The sequence below is a fragment of the Silene latifolia genome, chromosome 9, assembly GCF_048544455.1.
Source record: "Silene latifolia isolate original U9 population chromosome 9, ASM4854445v1, whole genome shotgun sequence".
In the NCBI taxonomy this organism is placed as follows: Eukaryota; Viridiplantae; Streptophyta; class Magnoliopsida; order Caryophyllales; family Caryophyllaceae; genus Silene; species Silene latifolia.
Genome location: NC_133534.1, coordinates 134,249,612 through 134,260,426, shown reverse-complemented (window position 1 = coordinate 134,260,426; position 10,815 = coordinate 134,249,612). Strand labels below are relative to the sequence as shown.

At 30.0% G+C, this 10,815-nt stretch overlaps 1 long non-coding RNA gene across 1 annotated transcript; it reads right to left on the bottom strand.

Annotated features, from left to right (window-relative positions):
• Window positions 1-5,180: 5,180 nt before the first annotated feature.
• On the bottom strand, window positions 5,181-6,309 carry LOC141600086 (uncharacterized). The gene is made up of 2 exons (XR_012524125.1): window positions 5,824-6,309; window positions 5,181-5,535 (listed from the first exon to the last, which is right to left on the bottom strand). It is a non-coding gene; the product is annotated as an uncharacterized LOC141600086 (long non-coding RNA).
• Between the last annotated feature and the right edge of the window lie 4,506 nt (window positions 6,310-10,815).

The window sequence follows — 10,815 nt, the reverse complement described above, 5'->3', positions numbered from 1 at the left end:
ATTTCATTTTCGTTTTTTTTTCAATTTTGATGTTTTGGTTCTTTTTTTTTCCGGTTATTGGCATTCTTACAAATTATAGTTTGATTTTAGTACTAAATCTATTAATTATGAAATCTCCTTGTTTTTTTTTCACTAGATCTTTGATTTGTTTTACCATTTTTCTAATTTGATTTTTTAAATCTCCCTTTTTACTTTTTTTTTCTTGTTGATATCGCTTTGTTAATATTCGTCTTGTTATAAATATTTGTCAATTTTCGTATTTAAAATTTTGTCTTGGTATTGTGTGATTTAGTATCTATTAAACTTACTTTTTCGGTTAAAATTACACTTTTTACCATTAAAATTACACATTTTTCCGTTAAAATTACACTTTTTTCGGTTAAAATCACAGTTTTTTTCCTGTTAAAATTACATTTTTTAACGTTAAAATTACACTTTTTTCCATTAAAATTACACTTTTTTCTGTTAAAATTACACTTTTTAACGTTAAAATTACACTTTTTTCCGTTAAAATTACACTTTTTTCTGTTAAAATTACACTTTTTCCCTTTAAAATTCACTTTTTTCCTTTAAAATTACACTTGTCTTCATTAAAGTTACATTTATCTCTATTATTAAAGTTACAATTATCTCTACTAAGGTTACTCTTTCAATGACTAAAGTTACGCTTTTGGACTAAAGTTAGACCAATTGGACTGAAGTTACACAAATTTGGACTAAAATTACACAATTTGGACTAACTAATGGAGTTATTGTAATTTACACAATTTGGACTAAAGATACACAAATTTGGACTATAGTTATACAATTTGGATTAAAATTACACTTTTATAGACTAAAATTACACTTCCGTGGACTAAAATTACACTTTTGTAGACTAAAGTTATACATTTGTGGATTAAAGTTACACATTTGTGGACTAAAATTATACTTTTTTAGACTAAAATTACACTTTTATGGACTAAAATTACACTCATAAAACGATAAAAGATATACACTATCAATGTATTAAAGTACACTTTAGTGGACAATGATTGAAATTGCACAATCTCAATGACTCAAAATAAATGAATTGTGTAACTTTAGTCCAAATTGTGTATTTTTACTCTAAATTTAGTCGTAAATAGTGTTATATTAGTTCAAATTTATTCGTAAATAGTGTATTTTCAGTCCAAAATTGTATTTTTAGTCCAAATTTAGTTGTAAATAGTGTATTTTTAGTCAAAATTTTGTATTTTCAGTCCAAAATTGTATAATTTTAGCTCAAATTTAGTTGTAAATATTATATTTTTAGTCCAAATTTAGTAGTAAATAACTCCATTAGTTAGTCCAAATTGTCCAAATAGTCCAAATAGTCCAAATTAGTTAGTCCAAATTGTCCAAATTGTCCAAATTAGTTTGTCCAAATTGTTCAAATAGTCCAAATTAGTCTGTCTAACTTTAGGCAAAGAGTGTAACTTTAGTCATTGAGAGGGTAAACTTAATAGAGATAAGTGTCACTTTAACAGAAAAAAGTGTAATTTTAACAGAAAAAAGTGTAATTTTAACCAAAAAAAGTGTAATTTTAACAAAAAAACAAAGTGTGATTTTAACATAAGAAGTGTAATTTTAACCAAAAAAAATGTAATTTTAACAGAAGAAACTGTAATTTCAACAAAAAAAAGTGTAGTTTTAACAGAAAAAAGTGTAATTTTAACAGAAAAAAGTGTAATTTTAACCAAAAAATAGTGTAATTTTAATAGAAAAAACTGTAATTTTAACAAAAAAAGTGTAGTTTTAACAGACAAAAGTGTAATTTTAACAGGAAAAAAGTGTAATTTTAACCAAAAAAAATGTAATTTTAACAGAAAAAACTGTAATTTTAACAAAAAAAAAGTGTAATTTTAACAGAAAAAACTGTAATTTTAACAAAAAAAAGTGTAATTTTAACGGATATTAACAAGGCGAGATTTGTAAAATATAAAACAAGACAATATAATAATAAGACGAGCTATTAAATACCAAATCTGAAAAATATAGTCCGTATAACCTAGCAAAAAAATATACAACACCCACAACATTAATATGTAATTACAAAAATAAAAAACCAAGATAAACACCAATAATACTATATCTAAAATAATAAAAAACGAAAATAAAAAAAATAAAAAAAAAATAAAAAAAATAAATCTTGAAAAAACGAAAAAACAGATCTAGAGAAAAACGAAAAAAAATCTAGAAAAAACCAAAAATAAAAGAGAAAGAAAACCAAAATCACATATCTAATAACAAAACCAAAATCAAAATAAATAAACAGTGAAAAATGCAAAACATACAAAAAACGAAAATAACATATCTAAAACGAAAATATGAAAGAAAAAAAACGAATAAAAAAACAAAAATGTTTAACCGACGGATCTGGGCTGCCGTCGATGGTGTTCAGAGGGAGAGTAGTGCGGTGGTGCAGAGGATGGTGGTGGTGTTCGAATGGTGAGGTCGGTTGGTGGTGGGTGATGTTGGGGTGGGCTTGTGGTGGGTCGCGGTCGGTGGTAGTGGGTGAGGATTTTTGGTTTGATTTATTTGGTTTTTTGGGTGGTGGTGGTTTTTGGGTTTTTTTTAATGAGAGAATGTGTGAATGTGAGATTTAGAGAGAGATGAGGGGTTTGTGATAATGATTTAATGATGGGATGAATGATGATTAGGGAGGAACTTAATTGAGTTGAGTAGCTGATTAGGGGAGATTGGTTTGTAGCCCTCCATTGATATCTAATCTCACCCATTGATTACCTTCATCTAAAGGCCCTTAGAAAGACTTAGGGACTCAATGGATGTAAATGACTTATATGAACTTCACTCTATATATATATATATATATATATATATATATATATATATATATATATATATATATATATATATATAGAGAGAGAGAGAGAGAGAGAGAGAGAGAGAGAGAGAGAGAGAGAGAGAGAGAGAGAGAGAGAGAGAGAGAGAGGGGGGGTTCAGGTAAGTCCACTATTTTGGTTGAGTCCCTAAGTCCTATTCTTAGCCAATCATTTTGTGAGTGTAACTTTACTGTTTTATGATTGTAACTTTAGTCTATGAGTGTAACTTTAATTCTTTACAAATGTAACTTTAGTTTTTTAAAGTCATTTTTTATATATAAATTTGTTTTGAATATATAAATTTGAATTTATAGAATTTTATGAGTTTTTGTAACTTTAGTCCTAGTTTATGCAACTTTTGTCTTCTAAGAGTATAACTTTAACCCTTAACTGTGTAGCTTTATACTAATATAGTGATTTTAGATATATTAATTTGAATTTATGTAATTTTAATCCTTTTACGAGTCTAACTTTAGTCCATGAACAGTGTAACTTTAGTCCATATCAGTGTAACTTTAGATCTTTACAGGTGTAACTTCAGTCCATGTCGGTGTAATTTTAATCTCACAACCATGAAATACCACCATCATCAACACCAATCAACCCAACCCATAACCACCACCACCGAAACCGCCTGCACCACACCAAAACCACCACCACCGCCATCCCCATCCCCATCCCCACCACGACATTAATAAAAAAAAATTGAAAAAAACCACCACCAACACGGCACCACTATCTAAAAAAAATCAAAAACTGAAAAAACAACCACAAAGATGGGATCTCGCCGCAACCTACCTTCCACCGTCAACATCCTGCACCCGCAAAAGCACCCACAAAAACACCATGTTGCACGAAGAGAGAGGAAGGAAAGAAAGGGGAATGGAAGGAGAGAAAAATGTGTGTCGGTTTGTGACGGCAGATGGCGGCGTCATGGTCTGCTGTGGCGGCAGATCTGAAAAATAAAAGAGAAAGGAGAAGGGAGGGAGGCGGCAGCAGGATGGGCGACGCAGGACGAGAAGAAGAATAGGCGGCGCTGGGTTATGGTGGCGTGCAGCGGTGTTAGAGTGGTGGTGGCGGCGGGGTGGTTGGTCGGAGAGCGATAGGAGAAAGAGGGAAGATGGGAGGAAGAGAGAAGTGAGATTGTTTGTGGAGGCAGTAAAATGGGTTGCAAGTGAGAGGGATAGGGTTTTATTGTGTTTTAATCTTGACTCTTCATTTTGCCCAAATCTTAGCCACTCATCTATCAGATCTAAAGGTCCATATGAGGACTCAAGGACTCAACCAAAATAGTAGGACTTACATCATCTCATCTATATATATATAGATCTAGGATCCGGTGAGAACGATCACTCGGTGAGAACGGTGAGAACGCACTATATACATTAGAATAGATATATATACAAGGTACACTTTTTTTTTTTTACCAAATCTCAGATACACTTTTGACTATCGTAGCTTTTTACTAGAATTCTATATACACTTTTTAATAATATAGATACGCTTTTGTTTTTTTTATTTATTTTTTTTTACCAAATCTCAGATACACTTTTGACTATCGTAGGTACACTTTTTACCAGAATTCTATATACACTTTTTAATAATGTAGATACACTTTTTTTTAATTTTTTTTTTTTTTTTACCAAATCTCAGATACACTTTTGACTATCGTAAGTACACTTTTTACCAGAATTCTATATACAATTTTTAATAATGCAGATACACGTTTTAAAAATGTTGATACGCTTTTTTTAATCCTAGGTACACTTTTTACGAGATATATTTAATATATCTAGTATTAAAATTAACGTATCTAATACTCCGTAGTATTTGGACTTTAGCAACACACATCCCCATTCCCCACTCTCCTTAGCCATTACGCTAAAACGAAACACATCACCAACCATCATCCAACATAGTGTGATCGTCTACCGGAATTGTTATCGTAGGTGTGACGGCGTCGGTGGCAAAGTAAAAATTGTAGGTACACTTTATAACAATGTAGATACATTTTTTACATGAATTTAGACAATTATATGTACGCTTTATACATGAATTTTAGATACATTTTTTAATAGTGTAGATACACTTTTTTCCTTTCTAGATACATTTTCTCACACATGTAAATTAATGTACCTGATAAAATAATTTATGTATCTTATAATATTTTTAATGTAACTCCGTACAAATACACCATAATTACGTAACTAATCTCTTTCAAAATTCACACAAATCTAAATAGACCCTCACAGACCTAAAAAATTAGCCAAAATAGAATGTCTTCACATTTTTATGATGGCAAGTTGCTAAATGGTGTTCAAAGTACCAAGTAATCCATCATTTTTTCCATTGAAGTATCGAATGCGTTATCATACATACACATAATAATATAATAATCACAATTACATTTCTTGGACTATCCAAAGTTTTGAAATTTTTCATCAGAAATCACATTTTGCTAGTTACAATTTTTCTATATGACAAAAATATCAAATCCATTCAGAAGCATAAAATGAACTCAACAAAATTACAAATTAATCATATGCATTTGACATATAAACTGCTCCATCAGCATTGGTCTTTAACGACGTTGACATTGCTCTTTAACGGCGATGACGATGGATTAGGACAAAAGGTCAAACTCCTACTTTCCGACGATTGAGAAGTGTTGCTACCCTCAGAAAATAACAATGGAGATTTCTGGTGATCAGTACTATTATTATTGGACCTACAATTTCCAACGTAGGACGAAATCGCAGCTACCAAAACCGACTGAAAATTCGGGTTTGATGCAATCGCCTTAGTTGTCGTGGCTGCATCGTCTCATTCAATGCATAATAAAAGTACCACTAAAGCAAGATAGTTCTCACTAAAACTTGTTCTTTGACCAATTTCTCAGTAAATTAATCAACATAAAATAAATTCAAGGTAAATTAAAGAAGTTCATGAAATTACTTACAAAATATTGATGACGGAACCGACGGTAAGCTTTAGATTAGCGAAACTTCAATAAGTAATTGCATCCGAGGATGAGCGCTATGAAATTGATAAAAGTTTTCGCAGCTGTAGAAGACGATCTTCTCAAGAATTAGAACGAATCTAAGCTTTACATACCTAATAACGATAGCTTTTACATTTTAATCGATTAATTGTTCGAGAAAGTGAAATCGGATGTCGATCGAAATTAGGCTAACAAGAATTCAGATTGAGAAACGTGGTGTATTAAAAGGGAATTGATGATTAGAATTCGATTGATTTTGATTAGTTGAGGTGCCATTGAATTATTATGCAACATGCGTGATGTCCAGGGGATAGATTTGTTTTGTTTGATTTGGGAATTGTTTTGGGAAAATGATTAACAGAGGTAGTGAGGAGATTATGTCGGTATTTGTTTTTAATAATTGGTGTGGTTAGGGTGTTCTCACCGTTCTCACCGAATAGTCGTTTTCACCGGATCTTTACATTCTCTCTCTTTCTCTCTATATATATATATAGAGAGAGGCAAGATCCGGTGAGTCCATCTATATATTTGAGTCTATGAGTCCATAAAACAATATCACGCACTATACAAAACAATATCACGATTTTTTTTTTCGAAATTTTTTTTTTTCAAATTTTTTTTTTTCGAAAAAGTTTTTTTTTTTTTTTTTTTTGGTAAGTTGTGATATTGTTTAGTATAACGCGTGATATTGTATTACAAAGTAATATCACGATTTTTTCAAGTTTTTTTTTTCAACAATTTTTTTTTTCAAATTTGTGATATTGTTTAGTATAAGGTGTGATACATCAAAATTTGTGATATCACAGAAGCATAACGGGTGATATTATATTACAAAACAATATCACGATTTTTTTTGGAGTATAAGATGTGATATTGTTTAATATAACGTTTGATATTGTATCATGGACTCACGGACTCAAAAAGATAGTGTTTCCTCACATGATCCCATTCCTATATATATATATATATATATATATATATATATATATATATATATATATATATATATATATATATATATATATATAATTAGGATCACATGAGTCCACCCTATCTTTTTGAGGATTGAGGATTTCATTACAATATCACAAACTTGTTCAATACAATATCACAAAGTTGTTGAAACAATATCACACGAAAAAAAAGTGCAAAAAAAAAAAAATTTTTTTTTTTTTTTAAAATTTTTTTTTTGGACAAGTCTGATTTTTTTTCGTGATATTCAATACAATATCACAGGTTGTTCGAAACAATATCACACGAAAAAAATAGCTGCGCAAAAAAAAAAAAATTTTTTTTTTTTTTTTATAAATTTTTTTTTTTTTGGACAAGTCTGATTTTTTTCGTGATATTCAATACAATATCACTGGTTGTTCGAAACAATATCACACGAAAAAAATAGCTGCGCAAAAAAAAAAAAAAAAAAAAAAAATTTATAAAATTTTTTTTTTTTGGACAAGTCTGATTTTTTTCGTGATATTGTATAGAAGAACCCGTGATATTGTATTGCAATCCTCAATCCTCAAATATTTAGCCGTCCTCACCGGATCCCGCCTCTCTCTCTCTCTCTCTCTCTCTCTATATATATATATATATATATATATATCAATCAATACTATATATTAAATCCAGAAACCAAGGGACTTCAATGTAATTAAAAAAACTTATACAAATTAATTATACTATATAGTTTTAAATCAATAGCACCGTGTGATGGACCCAACTAAGGGATATCAATGCAAATATTATATAGTTTGAGTAAAAATTAAATTATATAGAAGCTTGGTAATTTTCCTAAACACGGTCAATTTCCTTAAAATAAAATAATTAATTAAGATGGTCAATTTTGTTATGAAATATTATTATGTAATATTATATGGATGTCCATATCTTAGAATACTCTAGAATATATTATCTTATGGAAACTCTTTTCCATTGTATTGTATATATATACCTTTCATAATGGAATGAGAATACAGTTTTGTCTCCCTTACTTGCGCTCTAACTCCTCTCTACAATTCTCTCTTCCCTTTATTTTACAACACGTTATCAGCACGAGTCTTAACCGACTGAGCGTAAAGGAATTAATTGTTTTAATTTAATAGTATATTATTAAGATCTGATAATCAGGAGATTCATATCAGATCTTGTTATTTTATTACGGTAAAATTAAGGTACGTTTTCGTTATACCCCTAATTATTTATTGAGATCTGATTAGTCGTGCATGCATATTGAATCGCTTGAATAGCTCTATACAAAATATGCATTGTCGTTGTATGAATATTTAATTACTAATACATGCTTTTAGTGCAGTTAGTTTTTATTTTGTCATATACATCAAATCGGTTGAACAAACTTTTGTCTTGAGATTATTAATTATATTTGATCACATAGCTATATCATCTTTGCTAATGGTAGCCTAAATACAAGACACGTCTAATTTGACTGAAACACCAAATTATCGAAACTATGAATGTTTGGATCCGACTTTTTGTATCTTTCTTATCACTTGAAACTATTTCTAAATAATTTCGTTGGAATCCTAAACTTAATCAAAGGCTGCTATTTCAAAATAATTTTGTCATATACATGTATGCCTTCTTAATTTTTGTGATACATATCAGTTTTCTACTTAATAAGTTTTGAAAGAGTAGATATCATATAATTTTGAGTCTGAAGTTCTAAATGATATATTTTATAAAGATGAGAGATATGCTCATATTATAACTTTGACCAGAAGTTCAAAGTTTTAAAGGTGTGTAATAATTTAACACCGTCTCATCAGTACAATATATTCATATTATATAAGTGTAAGTGGCCAGAAGTCTACTTGTAAATGTTAGTGGCCAGAAGTCCACGTGTAAATGTTAGTGGCCAGAAGTCCACGTCTATGAGAATATGAACCGCTGTTCAGTTTAAAGCGGTCTTTATAAAAGACAAATTTATTTGCGAATTGATTCTTGTTCACCTGAAATTGAACAGTATAATGAGATATGAAATTTGATTCATTCTTTGAAGTGAATGTGATATCTCATAAAGACTCTGTCTGTAGCAGAAATCGAGAATATGGCGTTATGATAAGCCTAGCATTGCGGCCTTAATTGAGCCTAATAATGTGGCGTTTGATGAGCCAAGTAAAGAATCCTTAATTGAGCTTAATGATGTGGCCTAATTGAGCCAAATTCGTTCATTGAAAGAAATGAAAATATCTCATAAAAATGAATATCTCAATGAAAAGTCATGTGAGAATATGAGACTCGTATATGCAAGAGTTTGATATGAGAAAAGAAAAAAATGATATATAGCACATTGAAACATGCGTTGTGATAAGCATGCATATGTCATCATTGTATATGTTGACGATTATAATTGTTGGTCATATGAAAATACTCAAAGAGTAATATATTCCCTATTGAAATATTGACGAGTCTTGCTTACTTATATGAGACACTTATTGTGTCCTATGTCAGATGTCACATCATTTATCTGGCCGGATTCTTAGAAAGTTGACATGAAATAATTCAGATGTGACATAGTAAGGCCATCCGGGTTCTTATTATACCCGTTTTGATAAACCTGAAGTTTATCTTAAGAAAAATATAAGTGCTGAAACTCTCTCGTGTAAATTTATTAAAGGCAAGACATTATTACACGAAGACTGAGTATATTTAATATTGGAGATCACACTTTGATTATTATATGGATCAGAATCGTTAGTGTCCGAATTGGGCATTGTGATTCAGCACACTTAAAATCCAACTGCATTATATGTTACTCCCCAAAAGATTTTGTTAATGTACAAAAATGCCCATATAAATTCTTATCGATGATATGAGAAATTAAGGTCTAAGGTGGGTATAGTTTTTACCACCTTAGGGGGAGAATGATAAGGAAAAGCTGGTAAAAACAAACAAGTAAATTATTACCAACTGAACCTGAAGTTCAGTGGTTTGTTTTCAATATGAAATACATCAAGTAGAGGTTCATGGAATTAGAAATGATGGTATTCATTTGGTTATGAAGATGTATTATGATACCACTTTTATCACCTTATCAAAATGTGATATGTTACATTAAAATTTATGATTTAATTATAGACAGTTTAGCCCTATATGTGGTATAGCGAGCTATACATTAGTCATAGAAAAATATGTAATGAAAAATTAGATTCTTGCCAAATTGAACAATAAAGCACACGTGAAATATAGTGTGAGAGTCATATCGGTTCACATATTTCTAGTAATAAGAAAATGGCAAGTTTGGCAGTTGGTACTCCTATGGAGTAAATAAAGTTGGATGTACCAGAAGTGGCATAGATATCTGAATAATAATAGATGGCCTATATAGAAAAGGAATGGTACCAAATATATTCAGATATCACTGATTCAGTACTGGCAATATCACGAGATGTTGAAATTATATATCGATATATTTAAGGAACCGATATGCATTTGTGCGCGGAATATAATGGACTAGAAAATGGGGATCTTATAAATAAGTCCAATTTTATTGTCAACACATAATCAATGATTATGAATGAGCTCATGGACCTGAAGTCCATCCATTGACATGGAGTCAATCGAAATTATGAATATTGGAAAGGAAACTGTATAGTTTGCATTATCGAGTCATTATCATGTGCATATAGAGAGTAAGTTTATCATTGCATATTAGTTTTAATATTTAATTTATTATTATTGCATATTTGTTAGCATATGTCATTTAGAGCTTAGTTTCATATCATATGCATGCACATGTTTCATAATATATAATTTTGAATGGATAATGATGGAAAGGAGAAATATATTTTACTTCTATGAGGATAACTCCTTGTAGGAGCCTCTTATAAATGATCATCAATTTTTAATGGTTGATCAATTGAGTTATTGAAAACTCATGATATATAAACCTCTACTATACGATTGAAAGATATCGTGATTATTTCCAAAATG